An 18652-nucleotide genomic window follows, 5' to 3' on the forward strand; every position below is an offset into this window, starting at 1 on the left:
GATTTTATTGTTTTTATAACTTAATAAATACGGCCGGGGGGTCTTGCGACCTCCCGCCTTCCAAAGATACCATGTTTATGTTCCTGTGTCCGGGGGTGGTGAGGTCATAAGGGGGGGGGGCGGTAGCCAGTCACTGACCATGGGGCTAGGTACAGATGGCGGGCACTGTTAGAGGGCGGTAGTGAGATAATCCATGGCGAAGGATGTTATTGCTGGAGCGTCAACAAAGATTGTCGCACTGGGTGCCACCAATGCAAATCTGACCCTGAACTTGTTTAGTTGATTAGATGTAATATGAAATTGGTGATACACCTAAAGTGATTAATCAGATACCAACACATCAAAAGGGATGTATTTGATTTTGCAAAGGGGAAGCTGTCCCGGTGAGGCAGCTTCCCTTTTTTGAATCATGTACAGCAACCTTGGGGAGCATGGTGTGGCCCTAGAGACCAATTCATGTTCCCCCGAAGTGGTCCCGAACAGGAACCATTTTTATAAGAAGTTTTTTTTCTATTCATGGGCATGTGCTGCTTTAAAAACACTCTTTCCTGACAAGGAAATCAAATGCAATGCCTGTCTCTTGTCGGCCACCATCCCTGTATTTGCAGCCATTCACAGCCCACCCCAAATTGTGACCTGCCTAATACTGATTAGATGGATCATTTTTTGGGTCCCATCTCAGAATGGATATTTTACAATGTGACTTCAATTCAATTCAAAAATACTTTATTTCGAATTTAGAATATAAATTCATAAAAAGTCACAAACAGCACAGATTTAAATATGCATCCAAGATAAAAGAATCGAGTCCCATCGATATGTTTAACAATCAATAATGTGACCTATTAGTAGTACATTGATCACAGCACAAAACGACAGTTTGCAAAAACTTGCTGCTCAATGTGGAATCACTGTTTGCGACTTGCCTATAAGCACATTAAGTTCATAATATCCTAAAATATAGCGACAATCTTAGAAATTAAAATTACCCCCCTTTGAATTCATGCAAATGAGTTGTTATTTTTAAAAATATTTATAAAAGTATATAATGTATTTTTTTAAGCATGATTCACTTACAGTGGGCAATGTTGGAATTTAAAAGAGTGTCAATACTGGCGATGAAGGAAATTAAAGCCCTGTCCTTATAGCTTTCAAATACCCTCACTACCAAGTGCTACTGTTCAGGTTCGACTCCTGTAGTGTTCCAAACATATTTGAGACTCTGGCTTAGCTTGAGCCAATCCTAGGATGATATGCAGTATTCACTTAGGCAAGCATGCACTGGCAAAGCAAATATCTCTGGTGTTGGCTGCAAAACTTTTGACTTTTTCCTGTTTTTTTCAAAAATGTAATATTTGGGAAAACTGCCAGACCCTAATGAAGCTGAAAAATTAATTGTCTGAAAGCAAAATATATTTTTTATCTCAAAAAGCACACACAGAATTCCTGCGACCTTTTAACTAGGTATACTATACATATAATTTTAATGAAATCAAAGGGTCTTGGCTAACACCAGACCTAAAACCATAATGAGGCATAGTTGCTCGAAGATGGGAAGCACTAAAACAGCTTATTGTGCAGAAATACCAGGACCTCCCACTTTATTCTCACCTGGGTACATTCCCAGATAGTTTTCAGAGAAAATTTCTTAGATGACTGAAGGTGTGCCTAGCAGAATACATTAATATATTTTAAAGAAGTACAGACGTATGGAAGGTATTGCCCTGTTAATCAACAAAACCTGCTTTTATAGTGCCATACCTGGAGCTTCAGTTACCTGCTAACGTAAATACTCATAAACAGTCTTATAGTCAGATCATATCATATCTTGATTCCAAATCATATGCACATGTATTTAATGGAATAGTGAAACCCACTTAACCTCAGGTCACTTGTCCATCTCAAATACAGCAATATTCATTAGAAATAAATATCTCAGATGTTGTCATTTTATATGTTAAGCCAAGGAATTTGCCAAAGTGGGTTATTTCGTGCATCAATGGAGATAAATTGAATGCCAGGTGATGAATATATAGTGTAGTGCCATTGGTGTAAAATGGATAATTGCTAGGGGTGGACAATATATTACGCTCCGCCAGCAGAATTGGCAGAATTTTGGCAACTCCGCATAACACTTGAAACATGGAGCTCTGGAAAATACTGCCAACGGCTGCGTGACGGAGTTTGTTCTCGTGCATGGTTCAAAAATGGTTAGTTGGTGAGTGCGAACGGGATTTGGCGTCCCCTAGCACAGTTTTCAGTCACTTGGAGGGCACCTGGCAAGATTTCTCCAATGCGCGTGGTCATGGGTAGTTGCAATTGTTCTCAGTCAGAAAGCTGCTGCTTTAGTAGAAAATCTTCTTGAGTGGCAGCAAAATCAATTAGAAAAGCTGCACCCTCACACCCGCCTTGTGGTGCCATTCGTGCAGATTTTTCAGCCCCAAACATTCTCCCGCCGCTAATTCACAGTGCAAGCAGCGTGACGTGCCTATTTCCACCTGTTTGCGGAATTCCACTGAATCTCACAGACTTTTTTTGTAACTCCGCTGAATTCCACTGAGTGAAATTCTGTGAGTTCTGCTTAGGCCTAATAATTGCAATATGAGTCGTGAAAAAGATCCTTCTAGAGTCATGCTTCTCTGCAATGAGGCCTGTAGATAGCTTGATAGAGACTGTGAAAAACAACTGTACCAAAATACACACTTGCCTTGCTCATCTGATGAGTGCAGCTGACACTTTCTCGGTGGAAAACAGAGGAACTTCATGTACCAGTTTCCTTGGGGGCTCCAGGAGGTGGCCCCTTGAATTCTGCTCACCTGTACTGGACGCTATATAGCGTGGGCAGAATCATACGGCGCGGGACATGTGAGGGCCGCGCCTGGGCAAACCTTGGGCCAACGGTGTGCCTGTTCTGTGCGTCTCATCGACCATAGGTGGCCGGGTCAGGCCACCCCCCTTACATCTGCAATCCAACCATTTTTTTTCTTCTAGTTTAATGTCTGTACCAGCCTGGCGAACTTCACGCGAGTAGCCAGCTATATTCTTCCTGCTAATCTTTTGTTCCTCACTGACGTTACCTCAACATTTGGTCTGTTTCTGGGGGCCTGGATGATGCAGCTCTCCATGAAGATACTAGCCACAGCCATACTGAATTATCCCTCAATCCTCACATCATTCTCCAATTTCAACTCTGTTTTACCCCTGGGCCACACTTAGAGCGCTATATTTTGATGTGCTGGTGACCTTGCGGTTTCAACTAATCCTGGGCAAGAAGAAGCACCCCTCTGTAACTGGCAAGCTGAAACCCCCTGAAAAGACCTCTAATGTTCCTGGAAAATTCTGCCTGACAATTAGAGATTATCTAACAGGGGCTATGGGGAACATCGAGAAGGAGCTTTCGAGCATACGAAAGAAACTATCTACTTGTAACCCGGGCTCACCACCCATCGATACAGTTGATCTTACAAGTGAGGATTTAACAAGTTATCCAGGGCCTGCAATTGTCATGGGGAGAGGGGCGCAGGCCCTGCATGTTCTATGCCTGGCCATTCCTCCTTGTCTGAGTGTAGCTTGCACTCACCACTCAAACGGATGTGGGCTCCTGGGGTTAGTACATGTGTTACTGACTGTGACCAATCGTCTGGTAGTGCAATATTACCTAAGCCCAAGACTAAGGGCCTTAGTCTGACTTTGGCAGTCCTCCAGTGGCATCGCCACTGCACCATACGCTGGAGGACCGGCAAGGACGTGGTGCACCTGCCCACCGGATTATGGTTGTAATCAATGGTGGAGGGTGTTGTAGCAGCGGGCCGGTGGCGGTGGTCTGTTAGGCTCATGGGAGAGCCTAACATGCAGACTGCCGCACACCGTGCAGGAACTAGGGGTACAAAACCAGGAGTACACAGCAGGTGTCTGCCCTCATGCACTCCCAGGCATAGAAGTGGCAGGGGAGCCTATTAAGGCCACCTTTGTTGCTTTCTGCCACTCTTTAAATAGAGGGGTCACTGCCATGAAAGGGGCGGCGGACAGAAAACTCGTAATATGTGCTGCAGTTGCACCGCCAGCATATTGCAGCTCCCTGAAGCTGCGCGACAGCCACAGCATCATGGATCGCCAGCGGACGCAGCAGTCATGTGATGGTCTGTCCCCCACATTCGTAATACTGCAGATGGGCCTACAGTGTGGCGGTGGTTGGACGGCCATCCCAAGTATGGCAGTTCAATAGACTGCTGTACTCATAATAGGGCCCTAAGGCCAATGCGCTGCCTAGATCCAGCATTAATAAACCTAGAGCCTAAACATCCACTTCAGCTGGAACTATCAATAGCTTCCCCACACGTCACTGCCCCCACTTCAACCAGTTCAGTTCAACAGCTAGAGCCTTGATATATCACTGACAGGCAGGACAGCTGGGATTGGGGAGATACTGGACTACCCTCGGCTGCCAAACCATCCGTCGTGATTTTAGCTAATGAGCCCACCCTACGAGGGGGTCAATTAGAACCATGAGAAGCACTGAGAAACAAAGTTGGGTAACAAAACTAATCTAAGGGGAGTTCTATTTGACGATTTGAAAATTGCAAGAAGGGTAAAACAGGTGGCATGTGCCCAAAAAAACTTCTAGGAGACTGTGTAGTACTGTCCTTTAAGTTGCCCAGCTTGGTGAACACCATTGTGTCCCGAACTAATTACCCCAAAGTTCCCTTACAGCAAGCATCATTATTGCTGCTTGTTTATTTTTAGCAGCCACAACTCCCTGCCAGTGGCATAAAATTCCTCAAGCCCCCACCTGCCACATCCCAGATTATCGCTTTGCTATACCAACTGTAAATAGTTTTGATAGGCTGTCCTCCCTAGTCTGTGTAGATTGACTTGATGCAGATCTTCCAGTTTTAAACATTGAAGATCCTAGAATACATGGCGGCTGTCGCTCTTCTTCTGCATGTTTCTCGGTAGTGATGCAGAACTCCCACTAGACACTACTGCAATCATCGATGACCCCAGAAAATACAGCGGCCTTAGTTCTTCCTCTGCACTTTCCCCAGCAGAGCCTTCCGATAGCTCCAAAGCCCCTCTCCCTATTTCCCCATATAACCTGGGTGACTGCATTCACCCAGGTACTTGCCTTCTGCAAAGTAATCAAGATCTATCATGTAGAATTTTATTTTGGATTGTGGCAGGACTCCGTGGTAAGGTCGATAACATGGAATGGGTGAATTTGATTAATAAATTGTACATAGTATGTCCACAGGAGACCTGGAGTGTAGAACCTATTCATATTAATGGATATAGGACTTTTTATTCCAGCAGTTTCATTGAAACCTGGAAGAGCTCAGGGTGGTTTATCTGTTTACATCTCAAACTATGTGCCTTTTTGCAACATATCAATCTTGGCTTCCTCCTGTTAATAACAATTGATGAACATTATTTTTTGCCCATTTCCCAAGTAGTGTTGGTTAACTTCAATAACAATACTCCACCAAACGACCTTCCCACTATCTTGGGTCAATTCGAGCTTGAGTTGGAAAATACTTGTAATAGCAGTGTGAAAGATAACATAAATATTTGGGGTGGTAATTTTAACCCCTTCAGCGCTGCGGGAATTCCCCCGCGGTGCTGAAGGGTTCGAGCGCGGGCGGGGCCATGACGGAACGGTTCCGTCATGAGCACAGCGCAACCGATGCTCATGACGGAACCGTTCCGTCATGGGCATGGAAGGGGTTAATATCTATTTGTGATGTTTGGGTACGGATGCGACCTGACTGACATACATGGTCGTCCTCGATCTCATTTCAAGCACTCCAGCTAAGTGGGCAAACTAAATAAAATACTATATAAATATTATCTCGCTTTTTGCAATGGAATGTGTGCCCCCTGTGCTGATTTTAAGTGTATCTTTAATGGCTGAGTGGAAAACATTGTTATTGATTATACTAGGGCTCCCAGTTTTATGGTATTTATTTTTTTAACCTTTCCGTCTGTATTTATCCATATTTATTTTTTGATCATTTTATCTGTATTCACATTTATTTTGCCGCAAGCAAAAACAGAAGATGCAGCTAGTATTTTTCCACATTTATTTCAATAGGCAATGCGTGCTTGGTTGTTATAGGTTTAGATAGATTTATGTAGATGGTAAATGGGTAACTGCTTTTAACAAAGATCCTTTTGTTACTTGCAGTTAATAAATTGCAGTTCTCCTAATGTAACCCTCACAGTCTTATGCAACACATCATATACATTGATTTACACACATATGATTTATTGTCAAGCGCTCTGACACCTTGCATTATGATGAGTAGGGCTATAGCGCTATAAAATAAATAAATCCAATAGCAGAATTTAAATTATTTGTGAATATACTGGGATAAACCAACACATCTAACATTCCTACAATGCGTGTATATCTTTTTGCTCCAGTGACTGAACTAAGTCAAATGCAGGCCTCTCTTAAGTACCTGTGAAGTGACAAGCTGTGCGCATTTGTTTTCTCTCAATTGCTTTTAGGGATGGATCTTCCTCCTCACCGACCCCCACCCCCCATAGCTTCCAGACAGGATACTTAACCAAAAGGAGGCCTGATGGCCCCTTAATGTCGACCTTTGTTATGGGCTCAGCTGAAATTTGATAAGCCCTCTCCCGCACTGGGACAGGCTCGTCTTCTCGTGGCACACAGTAGCAAAGGTAAACATATTTATTGGCATTTTCCCGTTTCTATTTATAAATACAGACGAAAGAAAAATATTTTTCCGTCTGTATTTATATGCAAAAATCCGTTTAAACGGAAAACCGGGAGCCTATAATCTTCTTTCAGACATGCTTCTCTGATATTTAATTTCACTACCCATAGTATTGCTGTGAGCAATCACTACCTGCAAAGTATAGATTTAAATCTAAAACAGTTGACCACCCGAGTATCTCTAGCAAGTCCCTGTATTGTCGACAAGATTGAGATTGCAACACGGAATGGTCTTCCGCTTCGATGTTCGAAGATTGATACTGGTGTCTTTATGGGTAGGTTGGTAGCATCACATAGATCAGCCTTTGATACATGTTTAGATGCTTCTAGTACCCACAGTGATATCACTAATGCCTTCCTTGAGATAACGCAAGGGGTTAAGTAAGACATACTTGTTTCAAGGCACCGTTCTAACGGTCACCGACAGGGATGGTTTGACTCAACTTGTTCTAAGGCCCATAAACATCTTAAAGGAGCCTTACACAAGACCGCTAGGAATGCACAGGACATTAAAGAAAGGAGGAGTGAATATAGAGCTTGGGTGAAGGAGAGGTAAATAGATTTAAGGAAAGAAGTTTGGGACTCACTCTATGAAGCCAGTACTATGAAGGATAGTGCAACCTTCTAGAGCGTGATTAATAGCCCTAACATGAAAGAGGACTCTGCCCCTAGAATGGAGGCAGCTAACACCGATAAAGATTGAGTTGCTTGTTTTAGGAAAATATATTCTAAACCAGATAATAAGTTGATAGTGTTAGCATCTTATACTATAGCGCCCTCTTCCTTAGTATCCCATAGAGCTACTTCCAGACTACTGTTTTTTGTTGAGGAGGTGGTTAATATGGTACTTATGAATGTTAAAGGTGGAAAAACGCCTGGCCCTGACGGTATACCCTTCAACCTTTTTTAAAATCTAATGCTGGGGTCCACTATTAACTCAGGGGTTAGGTGCCGTATACGCTACCCGTTTCATGAGTACTTGGTCAGAATCACTTATAGTCCCTATTTTTACTAAGGGCGACTGCTCCTCACCAGCCTACTATCGCCCAATATCTGTGTTAGATTCCTTAGTGAACGTGGTAGGGCGTATTATCTAGAGTAAATTGGAGGAGTGGGCCGCAACTAATGATATATTATCAGTCCTGCCACAGGGCTTCCGTAGTCGTATCGGAACCGTCTTGAAAAAGCTAAAAAATAAAAAGAGTATAATTGTGCACACATATAATTTCATTCATGCACCACTGCCAGTAACTTTCTGAAGGAAAAGTAAACCACAGATAATAAATGTCACTGCTACATTTTATGATATTTTGGTGAATTGAAACCCCAGCGTCGATTGCTCAATGTGAAGTATTTTAGGTTTATTCAGGCTGATTTATGTCACGAAACCGTGAACACAACTACAGAGATTAATATATAAGCAATCTGTGCAGTGGTATCGTAAATGAATGCCAAGTGGAATTTGGAAGCGTTTACATTTCTAACACTACCAGCACCATGACTTCCAGTCGTCTCATTATCATGTAATGAGATAATTGTTTTTACATTTACATAATTATCATTACGCTAGAGATTATTTTTACTCAAATTGATAACTAATTGATGCATATTTTAATGTTCTCAAGGGGCAGGCTACTTTGTGAAAAACAATCCTTCAGTTATTCAGTTTTAAAAAAAAATTAAACCGTGTGCTATCTTTCTGAATCTTTTAACTAATGCTCAGTAAATTGGAGGAAAAGTAACACTAAATGCAATCACAGCTGCAAATGATAATAAAGGCACTGGTAACAATGTTTAATATTAATTAAAGTCCCTGGAGCTGTTTTGTAATATTGAGTGCATGCCATCTCTTGCAGCGTGCATGCATTAAAAAGTTGGCATTTCACCATTTGGGTACGTTTATGGACTTATGTGAATAAGGCTATCCCTTTGCCTATTCATGTGCTCCATGTTGTGCAAGCATGTTTATAGGAGAAGTGTTAGAAATTGGGTTATTGGTTGACTGGGATATGAGCCTTGGTCAAGCAGCAACCACAATCCTAGTCAGGGTATGAGGCAGGCAAACCCTACCCTCTGGTAGCTTGGCGCAGAGCAATTAGTCTAAATTTAGAGGCAAAGTATAAAGTATTTATTTAACACTTCAAACAGTAAATACAGTAAAAACTCTACACAAAATGATCCCACACAAGGTTTAGAAAAATACAGTAGATTTTAATAGTAGTAGTAGTAGTAGTAGTAGTTAGACTTTATTCGAGTTCAAAATTCATGAAATCATAAAAGCAACAGGTTCATTACATGGACAAAAGTATACCACAAAAATAGAATTTTAAAAATACATACAAAATTTTTCTAAGAATTGATTAAACTTTTCCTTTTCCTTAAAATACTTTTTAAGAAACCCAGCATTACTGACACACAATATTCATCATTTAAAGAGACTAAAAACAGTAAAGCTGGGCGGCATTGTCTCCATGAACCTTGATTTTTTAAGAGTGGTTTGATCCATCTTGACCTTTCCAACGAATAAAATTTACAAAAACAGATTACATGCAGAGTTGATTGGGTAGACAAATTATCGCACGGGCATTTGCAAAGGTTTCTACCCCAGTCAATAACTGTGGGGAAAGTGACTAAACGAAAGAAGACATCAAACCTGAATCTAGTTAATAAATAACGGTCAAAACCCTCCAGACACCAGATTAAATAAGGCTGGATGGTATAAGAGACTAGTGTAAGTTGATGTTGCAATACAAGTTTTTTGTTTAATTCTACTCCTAGTCTAAGAGATTCTACGTGATACCAACACAGCTCCTTCAAGTCCTTTCTAGTAATCCTACACATTGACTCAGGTTGGTGGTAAAACTCAGGTCTTCCAAGATCCCTAGTGAAATTACATATATACTTCAACCAGGGTATCCTGGAGGCCCTATCCAGCCCCATACAGTCCTTGATAATATTTCTATTTAACAATAGGTCCGGCGAGGTCCATACTCTATGCCAGAGCAATACTGGTTGTATACTAATCAAGTCACTCACGTAACGCACTCCCAACTCTGCATGACAGTTAAAAACAGGGGAGCTAACAGGGGTTGCCAAGATGAATCTAAGAAATGCATTCTCTACCTTTTGTATTGAGGAAGAGTTATAAATCCCCCAAATACCTGCCCCGTATGTGGCTGTGCTAATACACTTCGCCTGATACATTTTTAACAGGATTGCAGGTGGTCTCTTCCCCATCTTTTTTGAAAAAGACATAAGTGCAGCAGTGGCTGTCTTAAATATCAAAGTCCTATTTCTGATGGCTGGCCCCCAGGACCCTGTTTCTTCAAGGACTATACCCAGGTATGAGAAAGTTTTAGTTGAAGCAAGTTTCTCCTTCCCAGCATACAATCGACACTCTTTTTTCTTAGATCTACCACAGGTCATTACAAATGTTTTGGATACATTAAGTTTTAACCCCCTGTTGTCCATAAAGTTTAAATAGGTGTCCAGAGCCATTTGTAGACCTCGTTGAGTCCGAGACATGATCACCGCATCATCTGCATATAAAAGGGACGCGATTTGATGATGATTAACCTGTGGAGAATCGCGTACCACAGCAACTAACTCTTTTTCTAAGTCGTTGATGTACAATTTAAACAAAAATGGGGCGAGTACGCACCCTTGCCTCACTCCCCGCTTTACATAAAAAGGTTTGGTGCATTCACCTTTGGTACCGTACCTAACTTTCGCCCTGGCCCCAACATACAATTGTCTTAAAAAGGAGATGAGCACTTCATCCACCTTCATGTCCCTCAGGATCTGCCACAATCGATTATGGATGACACAATCAAAGGCAGCGCTTAGATCGACAAACACTACAAAAAGTTTGCCTGCTTTAGCCTGGGTGTATTTACCTGTAAGTAATGTAAAATTAAGGACCTGCTCCAAGGTGCCGCGGCCCTCTAGAAAGCCGTATTGTACCGGGGATAAGATGTTAACCTCTACAGCCCATTGTTGCAGACGATTCAAAATTACTCGCCCTGTGACTTTCATAAAAGAATCCAGTAGGGATATAGGACGATAACAAGAGGGTTTTTCCCGATCCCCTTTTTTAAATATAGGGATGATTATAGAATCTGCCCAGGTGTCAATAAAGCCCAGAGCGCAACTAGCATCCAATACACGCGTGAGTAGAGGCGACCAGAGCTCAGGCTGATATTTAAATAGGTCTATAGGGACACCATCTGCGCCTGGGGCTTTATTGCCCTTGCTCTGGGTAATTGCGTCTGAGATTTCGGTTACTGTAACTGCTAGCTCGATCGGGACAAAATTGCCCTCCTTTTGTCCCTGGGTGTCACTCCCCATCTCTACCAATTTGTCTACCCCTCCTGGGTTATAGACCTCGGCAAAGAAGTCTATCCATGAATCTTCTGTAATTGCCACTTCCATTCTTGCCATTTCCCCTAAGTTAAGGAATGGAGCCTTGACAGCTGCCCAAAATGCAGAGCAATCCCTTTCCAAAGAGGCGTTATATAAACTTACCCACGCATCATTCTTAATTTCGCATTTACGTGACTTTCTAGCCTGGTTGTACTCATGCCTACAATGCCTAATTTCAGTTTGATTTCTCGGATTTTTTCTTAAAGCGTTCTTTAATTGTATGTGGGCCTTAGTACAAGCTGAGTCAAACCACCCTTTACTGCTTAGTTTCCCATCTTTGATTGGGCGCTGTAGGTCCTCTTTAATAATCTTTGTTATGTTGGCAAAAGAGTCCAGGACGTCTATTTGTGATACCTCATCCTGAAGGCATATATTGATAGAAGTTAACGCCTGTTTAATAATGTTACTATTAGTAACCTCTGGATTACTCTGTGACCATCTAAGAGCGTACCCGTTCAAACTACTTAAGGTACAATTAGTTGTCCATGCCAACTTCTCTACCAGTGTACAGTCTATTTTGCAAGGGAGCTGAATACAAAAACTAAGTGGGAGATGGTCACTCACCCCAATTGTGTGTGTAACAAAATCAGTTATCCAACATGAGTGAGTGTTGGTGATGGTAATAAAATCTATCAACGTACTGAACCCTCTCCCCACATACGTTGAGCTAAACTCTACCGGGGGCCTACAAAGCAGATTAACAAAGCCCAGATCGAATGAGGCCATCATATCATTAAATGAGTCGCCCCCGCTATTATGGGCAAAATGGGGTTGATTCTCAGATTTGTATTTTTCCTGATCACCACAACCACTCTGGTACTGTTTACAAAGGTAGTGGTTGAAATCACCTCCCCAGATAATAATTGAATCCCTTACAGATTTATCTACTAGAACCCCTAAATCCTTATTGAGGGTATTTATCATATCATTAACTAACCCCTTCTCTATACTATTGTACATATTAATGATAATAATCTCCACTTTGGGGGTCACCCGGATTATAATAATTTGATAGTGACTACATGTGCCCACCGTTCTCAGTGATAATACCTCCAACAAATTAGAAACATAAATAGTCAGGCCGCCTTTACACCTCCCGTGATTAGATGAACTTGCAGGTTGATGATGAGTTTTAAACCCAGTAATATGGATAGCATCGAGAGACCAGGTCTCTTGCAAACATAATATATCAATGTCCTTGATAAAATCAATCCATATGGGATTGTTTATCTTGGAGCGGAGGCCTGCTACATTCCAAAAAGCAATCCTAGTCCCTTTCTTTATATCAGCCCCAAGTTGTTCAGGCAGAGGTGTTACCTTCTGTTGATCACCTTTACTGGCTACTACTATTTTTTCCTTCAAGCCAGGAATGACAACATCCTCAGTGGTTGGGCATCAGTCAACTCCTTCTAGTCCACTCAAAACTGAGAAGCGATTGACCCCTTCAAATCTTTGGTCTGGACCGTCATTCCCTCTCCACGTCCGGTTAGGGTAGAACTTTCTAGGATATTCCCAACCTGGCCTTGTTGGAATGCAATAACTCTTCCTGCCCCCATATTCAATAACCCTACTTGGGTTTGGTCTGTTCAGCTCCCTGTAAAAGTAGTCGAGTGGGAGGATCTCAATGCCCTTCAGTTGTGGCTTAGGATTGAATATGGACTCATCAATAATACGTCTAACTGGGTTGGGTCTATTAAAATTAAGTATAATACAATCCCCAGCTCTATTCTTCCTAGTTCTGCCAATCCAGGACACTCTGCGTACCATTATAATATCTTGCCAAATATTATTCCCCACCAATGTATTCTTTATGATCCAGTGGAGCGCCTTATTTTTTAATTGACCAAAATCCTCTCTTATGCCCTTATTCAATACGGGGACATTCGCAAGCACTACTACTAAGGGTGAACACTCTGGCGGGAGTTTAATAACTGGTAAGGAGACCCGCTCATCCTGGCCAACTTGCAGTATCTCCCCCTCAATGTTCTCACTAATTTGTGGGGATGAAATAGTAAGTGGTGTAGTTACTACGGTTTTGGTTACAGGAGGTTTCAGAGGTTTGGCAATGGTACTATTACCGGCTACGTCAACAGGGATGGCTACGCCTTGGGGGTCTGAGTTGTTACAGAACACTGTCCCAGTACTGTTGTTCAACTTGGATAGTGCTATGGTATCAAGCCTACTTGTGTTGTCATTGACTAGTTCACCCAGGGCGTCTAGCTTCCCATTAATGATTTTCAATCTCTCGATTATGGGTAGGGTAAAAGATCGCAGTAAGTGAGTCATGTTGGAAAATGACATCACTGCTTCCTCTTCCTCCCCATTGAATAAAGCTCTTTTATGTATGTCTGAAGACTGAGACCCCGGGTCAAACGAGGCTTTAATGTTCCTCTTGGATATCTTGAAGGATTTCTTAGGGAACGATACACTCTGGGTACCAGACAACTTTAATACTTTTGGTTTCCTAGCTGCTTGACGGCCCCCGCCCCTCTTCCTTTTGCCTTTCAAGTTAGGACATGATGGAGCCACTTCAAGAGTGGCTTTAGAGTCGATAGAATCTACAGGCTGTAAACTTTTCCTGGCCTCAATCGGATAGAAATCCTCAGACGAATCATGACTACAAGATGAAATATTCAAATTAGATGCAACTTCCTCCCCTAACAAATAATCATACTGTAAATCATGTTTTTCCAAGTCAATAGGGCTGCATGTGAATAGTGTGTTCAAGTCTGCATTAGCCGGTGACACGGCATTGATTAGGTCACCTAAAGAGGAGCGTCTGACGCTCAAAAGTTCCAGCGACAGACGCTTTTCAGTCAAAGCAATCTCCCTGCCCACGACGTCGGCTGCTCTCAGGAAGAAATCATCAAGAGTGCCAGTAAGTCTTCCCCCGGCAACAGCCGGTGTAAGGCGGCGCTTTCCCGTTGTTTCCAGCAATGTGTGTCATGGTCAAACACAAATACTAAAGTCTGGATGGTCTTACCGACAGAAAGAGAACCTTAAGGGATTGGCCCAGCCCAGCCTCGACCAGCCTTGGACGGCCGTAGACGGCCCGCCCTTTGCCCGGGCTTAGCCCGCGCGCGTCCCGCGGGGCGGGAGACGCTCCTTCCTTATCAAGCGCCTCCGGGCGCGGCAGTGATGTCAGGTGTGTGCCTGACCGCCGGGGCACCTGGGAAATGGAGTCCCAGCCCTCACAGCCGTTCCCCTCACGGCGATCGAAGCAGGCTCTGGTGCGGGCGTTCCCCTCACGGCAGGAGCAGGAGCAAGTGGCGAAAAGGAGAAAGCCCAGGCTTACTGAGCAGCGAGCAAGACCAAAATGACAAAACTCCAATCAGGGAAACCGAAGATATTGAATTTTTAGATAAAATAGCACCAAAAAGCACAAAGCGCCAACAAGGGATATCTGGTCACGCCGGACTGGGACAAAGTCACAAGTTCAGGCTGACCGTGCTGCAGCATGGGCCGGCCACAGGGACCAGGTTAGGCCAGCTGAACAAATCATTAAATCCTAGTTGCAGAGCATTGCGTGGATCCGAGGCGAAGAAGGGTCACGCAGTTGAAGTGATGCATCGGTTCTGAGATGCAGCAAGGCTGTGGTGTTAGGTCCTGTTGCATCATCACCGAAGATCCCATCGACAGGGCTTCCAATGTGAAGTCCAAGCGTCAAGGATGTGGCACGCGGCTGGCAATGCGTTGTTCCGAAGAGCTGCGAGGGCGATGCAACCCTTTGGCGCCGGGCCAAATCCACGCAGCAGCGGCAATGCACAGGTTCTGCTCGAGAATGTGCCATTCAGCTGAGGGGATGTGTTGGTTTGGCTCTAGAATGCACTACCTAGCTGAGGAGATGTGTTGGCTTGAGGATGAGCCACTCAGCAGAGAAGATGCATTGGTTCCGCAGGTAAGCACATTACGCCCACTTCCAAGGGTCTAGGACTGCTGTGACACCACTTGGTAGGGTAGACTCATATATTGCAGAGTCCAGGTGCAGATGCTAGGTTGTTGGAAGCCTGTTATGTCCCTGAAACTTCAGCTCAGGAGGCCAGCCAACTAGCCCTTGGAGTCACTGTGAGTTTTGGGTTCAAGAGATGTAGGTCCAATCCTTCCCACCCAGGCAGGCAGCAGGTCAACACAGCAAGGCAGCAGTTCTTCAAGAGCAGCAGTCCAGCAGACTGACAGTCCTCCAGCAGCACAGCAGTACTTCGTCTTGGCAAAGTATACACAGGTTCAGAAGTGTACTAACGTGGTGGTGTCTGAGGTTCAGTACTTATATCCAATAGTGCCTTTGAAGTGGGAGAGACTTCAAAGACAAGCCTTTGAAGTGCCCAGATGTCCTGCTCTTCCTGCCCTGGCTCCAGACTCACTACATGGGCGTATGCACCCCTTTCTGTGGGGAAGGTACACAGCCTATCCAGGTGTTAATGAGGCTGGGTCCAGTTCCTTCCTCCCATCTTGCCAGGATGGCCCATCAAGTCACACCTAAGATCCCATTTTGTGTGGCTGTCTAGGTGGAATACACAAAGCCCAGCTGTCTCCCACCTCAGACACATGGTCAGAGACAGGCAGCAGGTAACAAATGGTTTAAATAAGAAAATATCAACTTTCTAAAAGTGGAATTTTCAGAATTGAAATGTGAAATTTCAATTTGCCATAAGTTTGGATTTTACATTGTGATTCCAGAGACACTAAATGAGCTAATTACATCTCCTCGTTTGGAAATTATGCTTATAAAATGTAATAAGGTAATCATAATGTTATCGTATTGGAGATATAGGCTTTGCAATAGTGACTAATTAATTAGAGTTTTTTGCTACACAGGGCATGTAAAACTATATGCTCTGCTTTTTTAAGAACAATGCAACCTGCCTTCTAGGCTGTCCAGTGCCTCCCCTAGGGCTGTCTAATATGTATTACAAAGGAAGGTTGGGCCGGGCAAGAGGTTTAACTTCAGGTCGACCTTTCAGTTTAAAACTGCACCCACAGGTTCTGCAATGACAGACCTGAGACATGTTTAAAGGGCTGCTTATGTGGGTGGCACAATCAGCGCTGCAGGCCCACTAGTAGCATTTGATTTACAGGCCCTGCGCACATGTAGTGAACTCTACTAGGGACTTAAGGTAAATTATATATGCCATTTATGGGTATGCCAATCAAACCATGTTTAGGAGACTGAGCACAAGCACTTTAGCACTGGTTAGCAGTTGCAAGGTGCACTGAGTCCTAAGGCCAACAGAAGCAAAATTCAGCAAAATTGGAGGCAAGCAGGCAAAACGTTTGGGGGAAGACTACCCTAAGGTGTCAGGTCTAACAAGAAGGAACTCTGGCGAGACATACTGATTGTGTGCCTTCCAGAAAGTGGCAAAAACAAATTATACCCCAGTCCAGATTATGCAAAGGCATTAGAGGGTTTTTAGAATACACTCTAGAGCAGCGGGTCTGAACTTTGAGTTGCAGACTCCTTGGCAGCAACAACACCTACTCAGAGGTTCCACGACTGTTTAGAAAAATAAGTAATATTAGCAGATTAATAAATTAGAGATAAAAAAAAATATATATATATTTTAATGCTCTGTAAATGTAAAGGTATTTAAAGCTGGAAGCTGTATTGAGGTGCATATCGTACAAATTGCTTAGGTTGGGGTCCACAGTAGTAAAATGGTCAAATGTTTACAATCTACTTCTCTAAAGAGACCCAATTATGAAACTTTGAAGTCTCCTAACTTGTTCGCCATGGGTAGGCTTTCTAGCCTCATTGAAGATTCATGGTGGTGCTACCCCTATGGAGACAATGAAAGTGCAGCAAAAAGCCATGCTTGAACGCGCTCTTTCCCATGGCCCTTGAAGGAGGCCCTATAAGCCCCCATGAGTCTGGCAAAGATCCTCCATGACCCTTTGTGTAGTCTGGGGCTGAGCCCTTCCTGGTGGGGTATTCCACTCTCTTCAGTAGCCAAGAAGGGTCATGTACACCAAAACACAGAGCAACAGGTAAGCCATTGATCAGTGCCAGTGTGCTGCATGCTTTTTTGTGCATGCATTAATTAGCTCAATAGGCTCAACACTAGGATACCAGGGCCACAACTAGTAATTGTACATTGCTACTCAATCGTAACTGCTCACTCTACCTATCTTGTTGAAGGCTGGTTGTTTCTGTATGATTTCTTTTTTTTAACAACAATGGGAAGCCATTTATATTAATGTGTGCATCTACAAATTGTATACACAGTCAGCCAGTCCTGGGTCATCTAAGATCCAGAAAAGTAAATTTGTCAATATATTAATCACGCCATTCTGCAACGACAGACGTGTTAATCATATGCACCACTGAATAAATCATTTTTGTGTTCTAACCACCCTCCCTGGTCTCTTGTCCTGTCAAAAAAATATTCTTTGAATTAAAACAAAAAAAAAAAGTTTTTAATTGTGTGCCAATACTACACTGATTTATCGCCGAGCAAAGGAAGGAAGGGTGAGGGACTACGTAGGCCATAGACCTCACAACATAAAACATAATATGCCGGTGCTCGGATTGGTTCAGGCAGACTTATTAAATATCCTGCTTTCCTGCAGAGCTGCTTCTTTATTATTGTTTGCCTCAGGATAGCACTAGTGAAGCTATTGGGTTCTCCGTTCTGAAATTGTTCTTTTCTCTCTGTCTCGACCCACCCACCCCGCCTCTGACCCAGTGCATCGTAGCTTAACCCTGGTTATATTGTCAATGCCTGGCTTGTTTTTGGGAAATATCAACCATCATGTATTTTAATTGGGCTGCAGCAAATAATTCTTGTCGCACGTATTTGTGACACAAAATGTGATCTAACTTAATTTGCTCTTGAATCCAAGCAATGGCAGGAAACTTGCCCATACACTGCTGGATTGATGGCCAATGATGATTATCTAAATCTTTGGCTTCCCTTTACGAACTATGCATGTTTCCCTGCTAGCTGAGTACTAGTGAGTAACACTGACTGCATTAGTACTTTGCTAGAGACATAGGTGCCAATTACGATCCTGGAAAAACTTTCCCCGTACGACTCGTATCCGGTCTTTTTACCGTACGAATCGTACAAGTAGCGTACAAACTGCCAAGTACGATTCGCATGGGAAAAAGTCCATACGAATCGTATCCGGAAAATTTCCCCACACGTCCTCGGGTCGGAAAAAGTGTCCGACACATCCCCGGACGATTTTACGTACAAATGTGAAAAGTGAAGTCCGAGCGCGCAAGTATGATCCATCCCGTGCGTCCAATGTTACAACCGTATGGAAAATGCACCGTACGGACCGAACTCCCATAGCAACCATGGAGACATGTGCCCGCATACGCGCCAAACCCCCCCCCCCAGCCCCTGTGAGTACGTGTCGAACCCCCCGTGTATGTACACCCGTGTACGTATGAGTCGAACCCCCCCGTGTATGTACACCCGTGTACGTGTCGAACCCCCCGTGTATGTACACCCGTGTACGTGTCGAACCCCCGTGTATGTACACCCGTGT

The 18652-nt window shown here is 43.4% G+C and overlaps 1 protein-coding gene across 5 annotated transcripts in view; it reads right to left on the bottom strand.

Moving 5' to 3' along the window:
- CNKSR2 (connector enhancer of kinase suppressor of Ras 2) overlaps window positions 1–18652 on the bottom strand; it is a 1692689-nt gene that overhangs the window by 255210 nt on the left and 1418827 nt on the right. The gene's annotated exons all lie outside the window — the stretch shown is intronic.

This window comes from Triturus cristatus, chromosome 8, assembly GCF_964204655.1.
Source record: "Triturus cristatus chromosome 8, aTriCri1.1, whole genome shotgun sequence".
Taxonomy (NCBI): domain Eukaryota; kingdom Metazoa; phylum Chordata; class Amphibia; order Caudata; family Salamandridae; genus Triturus; species Triturus cristatus.